Raw genomic sequence first — 18,318 nt, 5'->3', positions numbered from 1 at the left:
CCCTGGAACTAGCTTCACATTAGTTCATGCAATGAGATGTGAAAGGTGATGCTCTTTTTGTTCTGATATTGTACTGACGACCATAGGGCACAGTGCCACAGTGCCACAGTGGTCAGCACTGTGACAGACAAGGGGTTGTGTGTGTGACAGTGTGGCCAGGACTGTGTGTGTTCTGTGTGTGTTAGCTGTCAACCGCCTCTCACTTCTCCCGTCGCCTTCACATACACCCCCCCTTAACACCCATCCCCCTCCGACAACTACCAGGTTGATGCCCTCTACCCACCCGTCCAAGTGCCATCAGGATAGCGGTGCCCCCCACCCCTATCATAATGGAGTTTTTTTTTGTGAAAAGACACAGCTTTGATGGAACCTTCTCTCTCGCTGATGTGGGACTTGAAAGACAACTTCTCGTCATGCTCAGTGAACCAGGATAATGCAGCGGGGATGTAGCAAGGGAGAAGAGCCAGTAACTGGCACATCTTCCTGCCCTATTTTTTCACACCACAACACATTTCTCATTTCGACCTTGGTATTCCTAAAATTGTGGAAATTATGTTTCCGTGATGCACTGGCATGTATTATTCAATCATAGACCTGCATCTGTGAGTGTAATTTGCTTTACCCCCCTCTTTTATGAAATCTTGAAATATTTATGAGCGAGCGACTTGGAGGGTTTTCAATGTTTGTCATGGTGGGTGAGCTTACACACAAGCCTAACAAAGGAGCGGTTTAAGAATGTCCCTTGTGAACCCAGTTGTGCTTTTATGTTATATAGAGATACATTTTAGATTCAGTCCATTACGAGTGCCATTCCTGGGTATGTATGTTTTTCATATCAGTTCTACTCACGCTGCGATTAATACAATCTAGCAAATGTATCTTTGCCTGATATGAGAATGCCTTTTGAGCGTATCCTTTTCAAGGTCAAATAGACATCCACATACCAGGAGAGAAGGATAGCAAAATCTAGATGTCTGTGTATTCCAGAGGCCCTCCAAGGCACTTTTTCTAATACCAAGCACATTTTCCCATTGTTGTACATAGGAGGGGGGTGTATTATCTTATGTTATGTATGTATGAGCGATTGTTGAACGTATAGCTCTAAGGCGAACATTTTTAAATTGGGAATGTTGGCTGCTGGCTTCGGGTCTCCGCGGGTTTGCTAATTGATAATAATTGATTTAATGATCTATGTGTTTACACTCTGGGCTCTCCCCCCTCGTTTGAATCTTAATTCAGATTGAGTCGTCCTCCCTTTGTCGCACCAACATGGCCTCCAACCACGCCTTTCTCCAGAAAGACTGTTGCCGGGCGGAGATGACAACACATTAGCGCTGTGGTGCATTTTTATAATGCTCTATGGAAGGATGGATGGGGGTAGCATTGCCAAGTACCTCAACCCCTCCACGGAGTTGAGCGCAGACTAGAGTATTTTAAAAGAACTTCCGACTCCTTCGAGTAACTATGCGTCGATACTTCAAAAGTGTAAATTCTTAAACCCTTACTGTGTACTTATGTTTGTCCTCTGTTGCGTGCCTTTCTTTGTTTTCTGAAATCGATACTTTTTAATAAAACATTAAATCAAATACAACCACCGACTGTTTCCTCATTGCTGTTGCTCTAAAATAGCAAGTCAATGCGCATGTGCCAATTGAATCTCAACAAGGAAACCGTCGGTGGTTGTATTTGATTAACGTTTTAGTAAAAAGCTACTTTGAAGCAAGGTAAGACCTGTCTCATAATATGTAGTAAAACATTTGGGTTTCGAACAATTAAGTATACAGTACCAGTCAAAAGTTTGGACACACCTACTCATTCCAGGGTTTTTCTTTATTTTTACTATTTTATACATTGTAGAATAATAATATAATAATAATATGTGAAGACATCAAAACTATGGAATCATGTAGTAACCAAAACATTTGTTAAACAAATCAAAACATATTTTATATTTGAGGTTCTTCAAATAGCCACCCTTTGCCCTGATGACAGCTTTGCACACTCTTGGCATTCTCTCAACCAGCTTCATGAGGTAGTCACCTGGAATGCATTTCAATTAACAGGTGTGCCTTGTTAAAAAATTAATTTGTGGAATTTCTTCCTTAATGCGTTTGAGCTAATCGTTTGTGTTGTGACAAGGTAGGGGTGGTATACAGAAGATAGCCCTATTTGGTCCATTTTATGGCAAGAACAGCTCAAATAAGCAAAGAGAAATGACAGTGCATCATTACTTTACGACATGAAGGTCAGTCAATCTAGAAAATGTCAAGAACTTTGAAAGTTTCTTCAAGTGCAGTCGCAAAAACCATCAAGTGCTATGATGAGACTGGCTCTCATGAGGACCGCCACAGGAAAGGAAGACCCAGAGTTACCTCTGCTGCAGAGGATACGTTCATTACAGTTAACTCACCTCAGATTGCAGCCCAAATAAATGCTTCACAGAGTTCAAGTAACACAAATCTCAACATCAACTGTTCAGAGGAGACTGCGTGAATCATGCCTTCATGGTCGAATTGCTGCAAAGAAACCACTACTAAAGGACACCAATAATAAGAAGAGACTTGCTTGGGCCAAGAAACACGAGAAATGGACATGACACCGGTGGAAATTTGTCCTTTGGTCTGGAGTCCAAATTTGAGATTTTTGGTTCCAACCGCCGTGTCTTTGTGGAACGCAGAGTAGGTGAACGGATGATCTCCGCATATGTGGTTCCCACCGTGAAGCATGGAGGAGGAGGAGGTGTGGGGGTGCTTTGCTGGTGACACTGTGATTTATTTAGAATTCAAGGCACACTTAACCAGCATGGCTACCACAGCATTCTGCAGCGATACGCCATCCCATCATTTGTTTTTCAACAGGACAATGACCCAAAACACACCTCCAGGCTGTGTAAAGGGCTATTTGACCAAGAAGGAGAGTGATTGAGTGCTGCATCAATGACCTGGCCTCCAGAATCACCCGACCTCAACCCAATTGAAATTGTTTGGGATGGGTTGGACCGCAGAGTGAAGGAAAAACAGCCAACAAGTGCTCAGCATACTCCCTCAAGACTGTTGGAAAAGCATTCCTCTTGAAGCTGGTTGAGAGAATGCCAAGAGTGTGCAAAGCTGTCATCAACGCAAAGGGTGGCTACTGTATGTTTTCAAAATGCATACTGCCTCCAGCTCATTGCAAAGTGGTGTGTGACACGCTGAAGCCTGCCTAGTTGCTCATGCACTTGAATGGTGAATGGGAAGCACTCTTCAATTACCAGTTGAGAAAATAAATTGTTGCTCATTTTAATCGTGGCCATTGTTATTATATATTTCATTTTTTACACGCTATTGCTTTTAGAATTGTTGCGCCATGATTGGGCTTATTAAAGCACATGTTTCACTCCAGCAGCAACAAACAGCTGTTTGAGCTGTATCGGCAACTCTCGCGCTACATCGACTGGTATTTCAATCAATGAGGCTAAAATGCATTATTTCGCAATGGGATTTGCTTTTCTCCCGTATAATTGGCCCAGGTCAAGTTAATTTTTAGGCGTAAAAAAAATAAATAACTGCCAAAAGCCGAAAATTACCTGCTAACAGTAATCCTGGTACACAGTAAGGGTTTAAGGATTTAAATATCAACGCATAACAACTTGAAGTAGTCGTAGGTTCATTTCAAAAACGAATCTGCGCTCAACTCCGTGGAAGAGTTGAGGTACTTGGCAAGGGGTAGCCATGCTTGGCTTTCTCTCTCTCTCTTTTGTTATTCTTTTGCTCCCTCGCTCCTTGGCTCTCTTATGCTCCATGGTCAGAGGGGGTTGCTATGCTTGGGTCTCATTCTCTCGCTCTCTCTCTGTATTAAAAGGAGACCTGGTTTCCTCTCGACACAATACTGTTTTGATCAGTCACACGTGATAAAAAAATCTGCTTAAGCCATTGCTAATCATTCTAGGTCAGAGATGTGAGGAGCCGCCCTTTAATCTCCATGCAAGATTTGTTTGCTAGTGAAGTGTATGCACGCCCGCGCACACACAGGCTTACTGTATGTACAGTATGTGACGTACACACTATCAATCGAAATTGATTTATTGCAAATTGTGAAAAATGAACATGGCCTGAAAGGTTTTTTGAATGAACAGAGTAGCAAGTGGGTGTCAAATTGATCTGTTTTCCCATCTGAAATATTCCATATAGGCCAATATTTCTCCTCAAATTTATTTGAGTTATTCTGATATTTGCAAAGCCTTGGTTTTAAAATTGCAACAGTGTGGGGGTCAAGTCGGTTTTATTATTGCAAAAGGGTAGGGGTCAATTCTGTTTCATTATTGCAACAAGGTTGGAGTCAATTCAAAGCAAATTCCCTGCTTTCAAAGTTCAATTTATGATTTTATCCATTTTTATTAAATAGTATATACAGTGCCTTTGTTTGTATGAGAGAGTGAATGTGTTATGAGAATCACTCGACATATAAGGTTTTGAGGGTTAATGAAATGCGAACAGAAATACAGACACATAAACCCAGTTCATCGCTTGATCACTGACAGTTGAATACATTAATTGAAACGGAATCTCCAACATTCACGTGAAGAGCCCCTCTACTCAAATGTAATTTTAATTCACCTTCCGAATGGCTTGGAGTGTAGCTGGACTATTACCTAATTTCTGCCTGGTTATTGTACTGTACAATGGCCCCTTTATATTCTGACGTCAACGCTGCATATCAACTAGTGAAGAATACACACTGCACTGTGATAGGCTTTGATAGAGAGCACCGGACAGGGGTTTCTTTCTCCTCCGACTGAATGAATGGATGTGGATGAATGGCTAAGTGTGTCCTCTCAGCTGCCTTCCTTCTTTTATGAGTGAGGGAGGAGGTAGACGGCCTGGGGAAGATTAAGAGGGAGGCCCATGAAATGGAGAAGGAGGGGGAAAAATGCAGACACCTCAGGAATGGTCAGCCACCGCATTACACTCGCTTTGAGAGAAGGATTTCCCTGTGTCTACACGTGCACGCATACACATATGCAGATACATCTATGTTAAGGTATTCCAGTACAAGTTTTCTTCTCTTTATCTCCTCTCCTCTCTTGGTCACTCATGCTTGCTCTTTTTCTGCCTCATGCCTTTTCTGTGTCCCCCAAAAACCTGCACCCCCTGTTCTAGCTCTTCAGGACCAGGTTATATTGACAAACATTATTCTAGGAGATTTTGCAAAGACCTCACATTCTATTTAGTAAATGGTAAAGTAACTAGTATTTACTATATGATGAGGTAACAGTGAGAGGTCTGTGTCTAGTCACAAAGCACTGCTACCATGACTGCCCACTCCACAGCCACCTGAGAGTCTATTAGAGCGGTCACGTTTACCCCAGACAGACAAGTGACCAAAAGGCATTTTGAGGATTGTTAAGATGCTGCGAGACAGGGGTAGTAGATCAATATTTAATTCCACGTTTTTATAGCGATCAATGCGGCTGTATTGACGTCTAAAAGATAATGTTCCTGGCCAAAGGAGCAGATGGGGCTTTTTAAACAGTTCTTGACTATTTGATGGACAACTTGATTGATGGGTTTGGCTGAGTTAAACAAGTGGAACTGGGTTGGAGGGCTTGAACAGAAGCAAAATGAAGTGAAGTCTATTATAAAGCAAGTTCTGCCTCAGCCAAGTGCGTGGAGCAGTAACAAAGGGTGTCCTAGAAAGATGCAGAGTCACGCTATCTAAAACGGACACAATCACACTCGCATGCGATATGCTCATAGTCTCATAATGACCCCACACAACATTTACATTACATTTACTTATCCAGAGCGACTTACAAATAGGTGCATTCACCTTATAGCCAGTGGGATAAGCACTTTACAATGTTTTTTTTTTTTTATGTTGTTTTTTGGGGGGGGTAGAAGGATTACTTTATCCTATCCCAGGTATTCCTTAAGGAGGTGGGGTTTCAAATGTCTCTGGAAGGTGGTGAGTGACTCCGCTGTCCTGGCGTCATGAGAAAGCTTGTTCCACCATTGGGGTGCCAGAGCAGCGAACAGTTTTGACTGGGCTGAGCGGGAACTATGCTTCCGCAGAGGTAGGGGAGCCAGCAGGCCAGAGGTGGATGAACGCAGTGCCCTCGTTTGGGTGTAGGGACTGACACCTAATGTTTACTTTTTTGGATCCACACTAAAACATTTCTTCAAGCATGCACATTTTAGAGTTGTATGGACCCTATACAGACCTATGAACCATTGAGTCCAAAACACACACAAAATGCGCACGTACAGACAGAGGGACACTGCGAATAGTAGGTCAGTGAATGTGAGTGGATGTCATGATGCTTGGTTCTCACTGACCCTGCTGGGGAATGGTCTCTCCCTGGGTGGACACACACACTTTGAGAGGGAACCTCTGCCTCTGGTGCTCCCTACTATGCTGGCACACACACATGAACACAAACACACACAGCACATTATTCTGACGAGGCAGAAGGAACAGCCTGGGGTGTGTGTTTTTATGTTTGTGTGGGGAGTTTGGGACGTTACATCTGTGAGGGTCATATTTCTCTGTCTCTTGATCTCTCTTTCTCTTCCTTGCGCTCCATTTCTTTCTTTCTCTCTCTCTCTCTCTCTCTCTCTCTCTCTCTCTCTCTCTCTCTCTCTCTCTCTCTCTCTTTCCACCTCTCTCTCTCTCTAGCTCCCACTCTCTTTTCCACCTCTCTCTCTCTCTAGCTCCCACTCTCTTTTCCACCTCTCTCTCTGTGGGTTGCTTGTGTTGTCAATGACTCTCTCCCCTGGCCACTTCCACTAGAGCTGTGCTGCAGCAGCCTCTGTCCCCGGCAGGAAATAGGCTCTGATTGGTGGGACAAGTTGAATGCATTACACAAGCACTGATATCCTCTGCAGTGGCACGCTGCGTTCCGACTCATCTCTCTCTCCTTCGCCTCTTTTCCCATTTCCCCATGTCTCCATCACATATCTTTCTCTTCTCTTTTTTTTCTGAGCCACCCTCTCATTGACTTGTTCTACTCTACCGTTATCTCATCTTCTCTTTTGTTCTCCACTCTCCACTGTTATTTTGTTGCAGGGGCGGCAGGTAGCCTGGTGGTTAGGAGCGTTGGGCCAGTAACCAAAAGGTTGCTGGATCAAATCCCGAGCCGACTAGGTAAAGTCTGTCGTTCTGCCCTTGAGCAAGGGAATAAACCCTAATTGCTCACTTCATACAGTGAAGCAGGACTAGATAAGCACCCCCTAATTATACAAATTATTGACTTAGATATTTTATGAACAGCAAGGCAAGCTTAGAATTTGCAGTAAATGCTTTAGCTATATTATTTTCATCAATTGGGTTTTACTAGATGACAGACTGGTTTGCTCAGGATTCCGTAAAACATTAAACGACACAAATTACAATTCATACAAATGTAAAACGCCCATATTGCAAGCTAAATGTATTTAATTTTCTTAAATTAACTATGACAAAAAATATGCATAATCATTTGTCTCTACATTAACTAAAATATTCCTCTTAACTTTTGCATGATTCATTATGAAGTTATAATTACTTACATTTGCTTCCATCTTATTATTTTTGTCAGCCATCTTCCCTGAAGCAACTCTCCAACTTTTGAGAACCACTCGATAGAAAGTCTGCATCTCGATTTGCTTCGTTTGGAGGGCCAACTAAAGGGCTGAAAAGGCACTACGCCTGGCTCAAAGTTAAATTGGAATACCACTCTGACTCGATGGGGCTCGTGGGATTGCGCAAAACAGAGCGGGAGGTCTAAGGGGGGGGGTATTGGGATTGAGCCTGAGTTGCACCTGCATGGGCTTGTTAGGCCTTGTGATTCACTGCCAAAAGATGACATGAAACACAACTCTCCAGGAAGAGGCCTTTATTGTTGATTTATGGTGGTGTCCTCACGCCAAGGATTTCCATCTATGTGCGTGAGAGAGAGAAAGAGTGAGATGAAACAACATGATGGTGGGAGAATGAAAATGACAGTTCTCTGAAGTGTGGATTTTCAAAATCGAGTTTGAATGTCATCAGCTCACACAGTCTGTTGCATCATCAGTATCATGGCTATTGTCATCAGTATCACAAATCAAAGTGAATGATTTAAAGGATTACACAACAGTATCATGTTATCCTTTCATCGTTATCATCACTTAGATTTTTTAATACAAAATATCACCAGTATCAGCGTCTTTGATTTGACTGTAATGCTAATCTTCATATATGAGAATTTTTATGTAAACTGTGACTATTATGTTTGATCATAATATTATGCTTGACTGTTCTAATTTCATCTATAATTGCGATTTGACTTATTCTCCATCATCTTCAAGTTATTCATCATCATCCTCATTATCCCTTGGTTGATACGTTTGAACAGTACATACATTTTTTGTCAACGATCTTCACAAAATACTCTGTCAAAGTGGAAGAAAAATTTGAACATTTGTAAAACAGTTATGAAAAATAAAACACTAATATATCTTGATTAGATATGTATTCAACCCCCTGAGTCAATACACTTAGAATCACCTTTGGCAACGATTACAGCTGTCTTTCTGGGTATGTCTCTAAAAGCTTTGCACACCTGGATTGTACAATATTTGCATTATTATTTTTAAAATTCTTCAAGCTCTGTCCAGTTGGTTGTTGATCATTGCTAGACAGCCATTTTCAAGTCTTGGCATAGATTTTCAAGCCGATTTAAGTCCAAACTGTAACTAGGCCACTCAGGAACATTTAATGTCGTCTTGGTAAGCAATTCCAGTGTATATTTGGTATTGTGTTTTAGGTTATTGGGTTCCACACACAGAAAATACATGGTAGAATCTCCTCTTTGCATTGCCACCAGTCATTTGCTAGCTTAAAAATGGTTGTCTGTTTTGGTCTCTGAGGTTATCATACGGAGGCTCTGTTCTTCATTATGAATTAAGGTTTTATTAAATTCTGGTTATGCAAAATTAATGTTACAGATCGACAATATGCAATCCTCTCGTATTCCGGCCTATGTTGGGCTTGGTGTTGCAGTGAAAACCCTCCCCCACCCACTCTCAAAGGGGTGGCTGGGATGGGTTGGGACTTTTGTGTTCATGCTCCTGGTTGCTGGCAGTGTGCACATGCCTATCAACAGAGGTGTCAGATAAGGTTATGTATGATAGAGATAGAAATAGGGAAGGGGAGGAGAGAAGGTGAAATTAGAGGGAAATTAGTAGTCAGTACACACACACACACACACACACACACAGCTAATTACCTCTCCATCTGCTTGTCCCTCCTGGATGTTTTTAATAATTCCCACCAATCAAAAATAAGCAAATGAGATGTCCTTTCTTTGCACCCCTCCTGTGTCTTGACAAGGCCTAGTGTTCTGGTTTAATATGCTCCATACTTTTTGAGATAACAAATCACACTTAGTTTGAATAAAATATAAAAATACAACTTTGTATCCTATGGTAAAGGCCCAAGTGTCAGTATGTGCTCAGATAATGGCAATGTAGTCCTGTGTTCAGAAGTCCTATGATTGAAGTTCCTGTTCTCTCCTTCTGCTCCGTTATTGGCTCCTGGTAATTTAGCAGGTGTGAGGCCTCCATCACCATCACTTAGGACCATGAGGCTGCAACTCGGTTCTCTTCCAAAATGGAGACTACACAAGAGAGGATTTAGCACCAGCGACGCTCTATTAAACATCAAGCATCACATGAAGCTTCAACCACTGAAGCATGAAATGATTATCATAGACCATCAATCACCATCATCTAGCCAATCAGTTTGAGCCCCAGAAATATGCCAGCTTTATTCATATTTCTTCAAAGTGATCTCGAGGTAGCTCTCTTGGCTCAGGGAATTCAGGTCTCTTGCTAGTTAGCAGGTTATTGATTTGAAGCAGCTTTCTATTAGGAATATTTCTCATCCACCCGCATTTTACTGACAGTGCAAATCCTACTATGGCAGAGATAAACATGATTGAAGAAAGCCTCCCACAAGAATTGTCTCCCACATTAATAGACTCCCACTAGAATACAAAATGTATACAGGTTGAAATTCCAATATAATAGGCCTAATTGAAAAATCTTCATTGTGTTATAAATTACATTCCTGCATTTTCCTGCATCCTACATGTTCCTGCATTCAAATGTATAGTAATCTCCTGAATACAATATGGAATTCAACCTAACCCTGGCTTGTCTTGTCGATTTAACTTTCCTTTTTATTTACTTTTTTCTTGTTGGGACATAACCAGTGTTGTGTTCATTCACTGTTCTAGCGATGCCTATGCTCTTGCTCTTCTTCGCCCTTTTCCTCCTTGGCCTTTCCACCCGTTTCCCAGCCCTCTTTGAATGAGTGAGAGCCTCAGCTTGTGTAGGCCCTGGCTAGTCATTAATAATGAATTGTGTTGGGTCTGTTTGAGAGATAATGATGGTAGTGATGGGAGACGGGTGTCCTTAGAACCCTGCGGGTGGGATTATCACACACTGTCAGTCATTTCCACTACTAAGCCAATAGGAGCTCTTTGATGTGGGGAGTAGAGCACTTTCATTGGGTGAGATTGACAGTGTGCAGCCTTTATATGCCCCATTCAGTTTATTTGCAGTTGTAGTATAAACATTGACGCTAGCTTTTCAGTCTAGCGGTATATACAGTTGACTTTTAGTGCAGAGTGCTGCCCAACTGGGTTTGAAATTGGTCAGTTACATTATTGTGGTTGGTTGCTGTCCAGTTCTCTTTGCAGCAATTGAAGCAACTAATTACTAGTGTTGTCTCTCCAGCACTTTTGCTGCTTTGCAGGGCTATAACAGCCTTTTTTATACTGTCCATATGAACAATGGAGCAGTGCTGGCTTCTTGGCTTTAGCATATGCAGGTTACTGCAGTCTGTAGTCCAGCACTGCGGCTCTACGCTCATTAGACCTGTGATGTCTTAACTGTGTCTGCTTGACAAGGCTATAGAGAGTCTGCTTATTAAAGTACCCCCTGGCCCATGGCCCAAGGAGATGAAGCCACATGCAAGAAGATAATCAATCTTTTGGTTTTGGCTAATGTATATGGGATTCTTTCATGGCCGGAGGATGAGCAAATTGAGTGGTCATTTCCGGTGTACTTTGCACTAACCGTATCATCGCAAGAAAGTAAGAGAATTTTAATAGGGTTTGTCTGAGTCGTAGGGAAAATCCAGCGACGGGAATCCGGCCTAAAGTTTTGGCAGACTAAAGTTTTGGCAGGAAAGGGGTTAATTACATCTTCGTGTCAAAACTGTTCTGATCAGTCTCCCGCTCCACTAACAACTACACTTGGCACTTGAACACCCCTTGTCACTGCATACTTCTCAAACCAAGCAGTTGGGAAATGTGCAAATTTCACAATGCTTTACAATCGAAGCAATTTGTGTCTGAACATTACACTCCAAACTGTCTGCTTCCAGTCTTCGGCTATCACCGTTTGGCTTCCCACAATGGACTTGGAGGCTTTAGTTATCGTCATTTCCTTTAAAGGACCCATGAGCACTACATGTGAAGTTAATTTTTTAACAATTTTCCATCTTAAAAGTTAGGCATAAGTAATGGCTTTGAGAAAGGGTTTGAATACTTATGTAAATGTGATATTTACGTTTTTTAAATGATTATTTTTGTTAGCAGAAATGTCTAAAAATAATTTAATCAATTTTAGAATAAGGCTGTAACATAACAAAATGTGGAAAAAGTCAAGGGATCTGAATACTTTCCGAAGGCACTGTATATTTAGTTTTGGAGAAATTATTTTCCTTCTGTAAGTTTAAGAAACATTGCCTTGTGCCTTGTAATTCTGTTACCAAAAACCCACATATCTTTAAGTTTTTTTCTAATTTCTCTCCCTCATGAGGAGGGGGGACAATGAAAGTTCACAGAACTAACAAGTATAGGTAGACCTACCAATTAGTTAGTGTTTTTACTGCTATACATTTTTGTTTATAAATTATGTAGCGATTAAAACTCGTAATTCTGTTACCAAATCGGTAACTGAATTGAATTGGCAATTGAATTGGCTACAGTAAGAAATCATAGTAGTCACAAACCACAGTTGGGTCACATGCTACTGTCTCTCTACTGCTAGTCCCTTCCACTGGCATACTGTTATGGTTAGCGCATTACTGTTTTCTTTCTCTTTCTGTCATCTGGTGGTCAAAGAGAGTGTGAAAACAATCTGAACAACCCCTCCCTCTGCCTCTCTGCCTCTCTGCCTCTCTTTTCTCTCTCTCCAGTTAATATTACCTCTCCCGGCTCTTACTGACACCTACCAATGAGTCCCCTCTCTTTCCATTTACTGTAACCAGCATCCGCAGACGTTGATTTTTGGTCCGGTTCAGCCTTGATTTGGCCCAAACATAGACGTCCATTATTGGCGGACCAAATCTGAACCAATCATAGACGTCTATCTTTCACAAGTTTGGACAGCACAATAAAGTACAGTACAGTGAATCCCAGTAGAGTACAGTAAAGAAAAGTAGAGTATAGATCAGTACAGTAGAGCACACTAGAGTACAGTATAATGTACTGAACTATACTTTACTGTACTGAACTCTACTCTACTGTGATGTGCTGTGCTGGAATCTAGTATACTGTGCTGGACTGTGATTTTGAAACTTGTAAAACATAGATGATTACATGTCACTCTATGATTGGTTCAGAGTTGGTCAGGTCCAGACCAACCAAATTTGGTCTTGTTTGGGGGTGGAGCTCATTAGAGCCAGTGTGTAGGTAATAGCCAATGTGTAGAATAGTACCCATATATGCAAAGTATGATATTGCATATTTCTACCTTTTGTGTACCTATTCAGGATACATCACCATGAAGAGAATGACATTCGTATTCATAATTATGCATTTCTGTGTAGTACAGCTCAGGAACCCATGATGTAATTCCGTTACCGTAATACTGTAATACGGTGTAAATTCACTTACTGTAGCTCATTAACAAAAACCTAAATACCCCCAACTACCTTGTACCCCAGTACGCTGACTCGGTACCGGTACTCCTTGTATATAACCTGTATATAGCGTCGTTATTGTTGTTTTATTATTATTTTATTGTGTTGCTATTTTATTTTGTTGTTAATTTTCTTACTTTTTAAATGCATTATTGGGAAAGGGCTCATAAGTAAGCATTTCATGGTAAAGTCTACACTTGTATTCGGCGCATGTGACAAATAAAATTTGATTTGAAAATATATTTTATTTTAATCAAGGTGTCCTGTCATAGCTGCAGTGTTGGGGAAGCTACTCTGAAAATATAGTTTACCAAGCTACCAATTACTTCACACTGGAAGAAGTTAAACTACATCTAAACTACTTTATGAAAAATGATCATATGTAAATCTGAAATGTCAGACTACAAATTGCAAGAACATTTAACAGAATATGTAATTTGGTCTATTAAATACAAAACAATGGTTAATGTGAGAATTAGGCAGGTCTAATGGCGGACATGATTGCCTGTCAGTCAGTTGAGATGTTGGCAGCAGTCTCTCCCTCTGACTGCAACAGGGTGGAATTTAGCCTTTGCTCCCGTGTAACAAGATAGCTAGCCTGGTTACCGGTCTGGTTCTGTATTTAACAACACTACATTGTTGCCTTGTTAAGAAAATACCAACTTGTCAATCAGAAATGAATTGTCGCCCAGGCTACAGAACAGGCTAACCGTCTCTAGTCTGTGGGAGATTCTTCACTGTCACTAAGTGTTGTTGCCATTGTTGACCTCAGGTGTCAGAATGCACCTCATTCTAAAGAGTTTCTCCATTCTTTAATCCCCCCTCCCTGTAACATCTTCATTGGATGCCTTTATGCCTTCGACAAGCCCCCTCTTTACTAGACAGGAATACCCCGTCACAGGTATCACCCACAGACGACCCCTATTCAACAAGCTCCTCTCACCCCTTCCCCTCTCGAACCCGCTCTTTTGTCAGCCGCCTTTGACAAAACAGACCTGGAACTCGAGCCGTTGTAATGGATGCTTCCGCCTGGCTGCCAAGCCCTTGTTTCTCTTTTGTCTGGCCCTTTTTTGTGCACTGGGCTCTAGAGCGGCCATCGACATTTCCCAGAGAAGGGGCAGAGACGTGAAAAATGAAGTGATTACAAAGCTGCTCTCTGCCGCATTGAGTCAGAAAATAAGAACATTGTGTCAGTCATTTCTCAATTTCCTCTTGCCTTTGTCCCAATGGATGGATTATGACTTGGCCAGGCTTTTCTCTAATGGCTATTATGCATCAAGTCGAACTGGGCCATTCATCAAAAATGATTGGTTTCATGAATTTTTATTCCGATAAATGTGGCCAATTACAGTAGCTTGGATACATGTTGTATAGGCCTACCCAGTGTTTCCCCACCGCTGCTAAATTGTTGCCACCGTTAAATAAATTGTACATATTCTTTTAAATATATATTTCTTCTGGGACGCACTTTTAAATGGATAGTCGTTGGCTCAATGACCGGAAGTCTATGGGAACAGCTAGCATGTCATTGCACTAATGCTGGTAGCAATGCACCCCCCACTACAATTGCCACCACTGCTGAAAGAAATCCTAGGGGATACACTGGGCCTACCTATAAATGTTTAACCTCACAGTCCCTCTCTTGCATATGTTCTAGCTTGTGGATGTGATAATGTGTGATGTGTCTGGGGAGTTGCTTAATTTAACTGTAGCGTCACTAGTTCCCTGGTCTCGGTGAATGACAGGATATGCTGCTCTATTTCTAGAATGTGTTTTTAAGCCAGGATGATGTCATCCTATGTATTTGCCAACCTCTATAGCATTCCCTCCTCTTTTCCCTCTGTTATTATGAATGGAGTTATGAAGCAAAGACATCCGGGGCAGGGCTGCACTAACCATGTCATAAATAAAACAACCCGTCCTAAATCTTCATAACGGATTACTATAACCATGCAGTGATTTATAATATGTCTTGAATTACATTTCCATTAATGACATGATACCTGTCATACCATGTCGTGTCGGGTTGTTGCGATTTACGAGGATGCCAATGTCACAACCTTATTATGCAAAAATGGCCCATGACAAACCACAGGATATCGACAAACTTTCAAGCTCGCCATGATCTTATGACCAGAATGGCCTGATGAAGATCCCTGTGGTATCAAATCAAGTTGTCAAGGTCTGGAGTATCTTCTGCTGTGCTGGCATTACTCCCCCGATAACATTTTACATTTTAGGCATTTAGCAGATGCTCTTATCCAGAGAGACTTACAGTTAGTGAGTGCATACATATATATATATATATTTTTCATACTGGCCCCCCGTAGGAAACGAACCCACAACCCTGGCGTTGCAAACGCCATGCTCTACCAACTGAGCTAAGGCAGGAAGGCGACCTCTCCCTGTAGAAATCCCCTGTCTTTGCTGTGATTATGGGGCACAGGGAGAGGAAGAGCACCTTGGTGAGGGCCTGGTATGTTGATGCCCTTCTCCATCTCCTCCACACACACTGGCCGTGATAAGACGTGGTGGATGGAGAGTGGCTGCCTTAGACTCTGCTGCCGTGCAGCTGTCATATGGACTGCACCACTCATCCCACTCTAGCCTCGTTTGGTCGGCTGAACAGCTCACTTTTTTTTTTTTTTTACTTCTTGCTAAATGGGAATAATTTCGCTCGTAGATTCATTTTTAATTTAGTTAAATCCCCGTCGTTGCTACATAACTGAGCGCTAGCAAGCAGCAGTATTTACATTCATTTGAATTTTATGAACACTGTACTGAGGTAATGTTCCTGTCGTTCCCTTTGTGTCACTGTTACATCCACTTCCATTACATATTGCATACTTTGAGATGAATCCATCTACTCAAATACAGTGCCTAGTGAAAGTCTACACACCTCTTTCACAGTTGTCACATTTTACATTATATTTTTTTCATCCAGATCTACACAACCTGCTCCACATTTTCAAAGTGAAAGAAAAAGTACCCCCAACCCCTTACCAACTTTGCACAACTCTTAGGGCAACATATATCAATTGTTTTTGTCAAAATTGCTCAAGCTCAGTAAATTTGGTTGGGAATCATTGATGGGCAGCAATATTCAAACTTGTCTCAGATTTTTAAGCAGATTTAAAGTCAGGACTGAGACTGTACCCGTCGGGAACACTCAACACCTCTTGGAAAGCCATTCTGGTGTGTCTTTGGCATTACCATTTGTGTAATTGTCCCACTGAAAAATAAAACTCTATCCCAGGGTTAGGTATCCAGAAGATTGAGGCAGGTTTTCCTGTAACTTTTTACCTGGGCTTTGTTCCTTTCATATTTATTTTGATCATGACAAACTCCACAGTCCCTTCTGGTGAAAAGCATAGCCATAACGTGATACTGCCCAGTGCCACCACAATACTTGAAAATACAGAGGGTTTCACTCCTGTATCATCGGGTACCAAATAACAGACTGACATTCCGGTTGGCATGCTGAAGCCCGTCTCCTATGCCCATCTCGCCACCTGCCCTGGCACTGCCTTACGACACAGGTTGCTTTCAGATCAAGTCCCAACTTGATTGTGATTTGTTCAGATGCCAGGTATCAATGTACTCATAGCTAAGGTAGCCCTTGTCAAAAAGAGCCATCTTGTCCCTGCTTGGTTTCCAACCACTCCCCTGTTTCAGGTACTTCTCCTTGTGGCTCCTGTAATTGGATCATGTATTGCAATCGGTCAGTGGGGTTGTCTGACCCCTATTGCCAGTCTCCTTGGGTGTCTTGAACTTTTAGTTGTTGGTGGTCTTGCGTTTCACACTGCTGGAGTGGGGGTCAGAGCATCTGGGCAAGTGGATACTTCTGCACTTGGCATGGGTGTTTGTGAAATTCAGACACTTCCTGTAAGGCTCAGTATTGTTTTATCTAGCTTTGCTGACATCTCTGTTTTACAGGAAGAACAATGTCATTATAATACACATACTGATATTCTCTCTTGCAGGCATAAGCTCTGACGCCTGTTCGTAGGACCTTGAAGCTTCATCAAAGATCTCCGCTGACTGCCCAGAGACACGGTAAATTGAACAGAGTGTAGTTCACTTCACACACGTTACGTAGCTCCAAGTGCATGGTGGAAAACTCTATAGACATCATATGAAAAAGCAACTCCAGCACACTGCTATTCTTGAATACTGTACAAACAATTCAGACTAGTCGGACTGTTCATTGGTGAAGTTCGCTGTGACTGCTCCAAGGCTGCCCTGTGAAGGCTTCTTGACTTCAGACATTTTGGGATTTTGATTTTTTTGACTGCTCAGATAGTCGACCCTGACCCAGCTTGGTGCCTGAGAGACATGACTTTAAGTTTGCTGATCACTTGAAGAATCTGCAGATGATATCTATCTTTAAATAATGTGTGACTGTAACTGCTAGGGTTTGCTCAGTATAAGACCCGGGCTGGTGAGGCTTTGTCCAGGCCTTTGAGTGACATGGCTTGACATTGGCAACAAGAGGACCCACAATCATCTCTCTTTCACTCGGCAACAGGACCCAGCCCCTTCAACAATTAAACCCATTAATATGTAAAAAGGCAGACAATATGAATATCATATCCCTGTGTTAGGTTACCCAAAGGCTTCCTAAGGCTGCCTTAGTGAAGGTAACACTATAGCCAACACAGGAGTTGCGTTACCGATGCCTGACACTAATAATGAATGGTGTCCATTAGGGCTGTCCCCGACAAAACAAATATCTTGGTCGGATTTTTAAAACATGTATTTTTCCATATATAGATGCACCATATGTGTTTGAATAAAATCAACTAAATGCACTGAGCTTGTCTGATGCTTTAAGCGCACTGTTTGATAAAATAATTAAGACACAAATGACTCGAGGGAGCCCGATGGCCATGCTTTGTTAAAAAAAATGACAGCGAGTGCCTGTGTGACTTGCGCACAATGTCTCTCTCTCCTGCCTGCTGCACCGAACAGGCACCTCAGCACAGCAAGTCTTTATCGCACTATCCGGGCTGAAGTTGCAACATAATTACAGCCATTTAGTTTCTTACTTGTTTCTCTGTCTGAAAAGTTCTGTTACCGAAATACCTAATTTGTTTAGGAAAAACATCCCCTATTCCCTCAACCCTTGCTCTCTTTACGTGAAACATGTATGCATTCCATGCACGTGACCAATAGGGCTTGACCTATAGCCTATCATAATCACATCAATAAATTGGTTACAACAAACTCCGAACACCGTAACACGTGACAGCAAAATGGATGTGGAGGACATGAAAAGGAAACTAAAAATGGGGAGATGTTTACTGGTTTCTCAGGAGGGAAAGGGTCAGTCAGAACTTAGTTGTGGAAACTACTGGAGATCAAGAAAAAGGAGGGTATAGGAGC

The 18,318-nt window shown here is 41.8% G+C and overlaps 1 protein-coding gene across 1 annotated transcript in view; it reads left to right on the top strand.

The window, feature by feature from the left end:
* Positions 1 to 18,318, top strand: part of adarb1b (adenosine deaminase RNA specific B1b) — a 175,323-nt gene that overhangs the window by 38,929 nt on the left and 118,076 nt on the right. Inside the window, exon 2 of the mRNA XM_045209930.1 lies at positions 16,917 to 16,989. The gene's annotated coding sequence lies outside the window, so the exon portion shown is untranslated. The remainder of the gene's footprint in view (positions 1 to 16,916; positions 16,990 to 18,318) is intronic.

The sequence above is a fragment of the Coregonus clupeaformis genome, chromosome 4 (genome assembly GCF_020615455.1).
Source record: "Coregonus clupeaformis isolate EN_2021a chromosome 4, ASM2061545v1, whole genome shotgun sequence".
Lineage (NCBI taxonomy): Eukaryota > Metazoa > Chordata > Actinopteri > Salmoniformes > Salmonidae > Coregonus > Coregonus clupeaformis.
The sequence above is the reverse complement of the archived record's forward strand: the minus strand, read 5'-3'. Positions and strand labels throughout refer to the sequence as shown.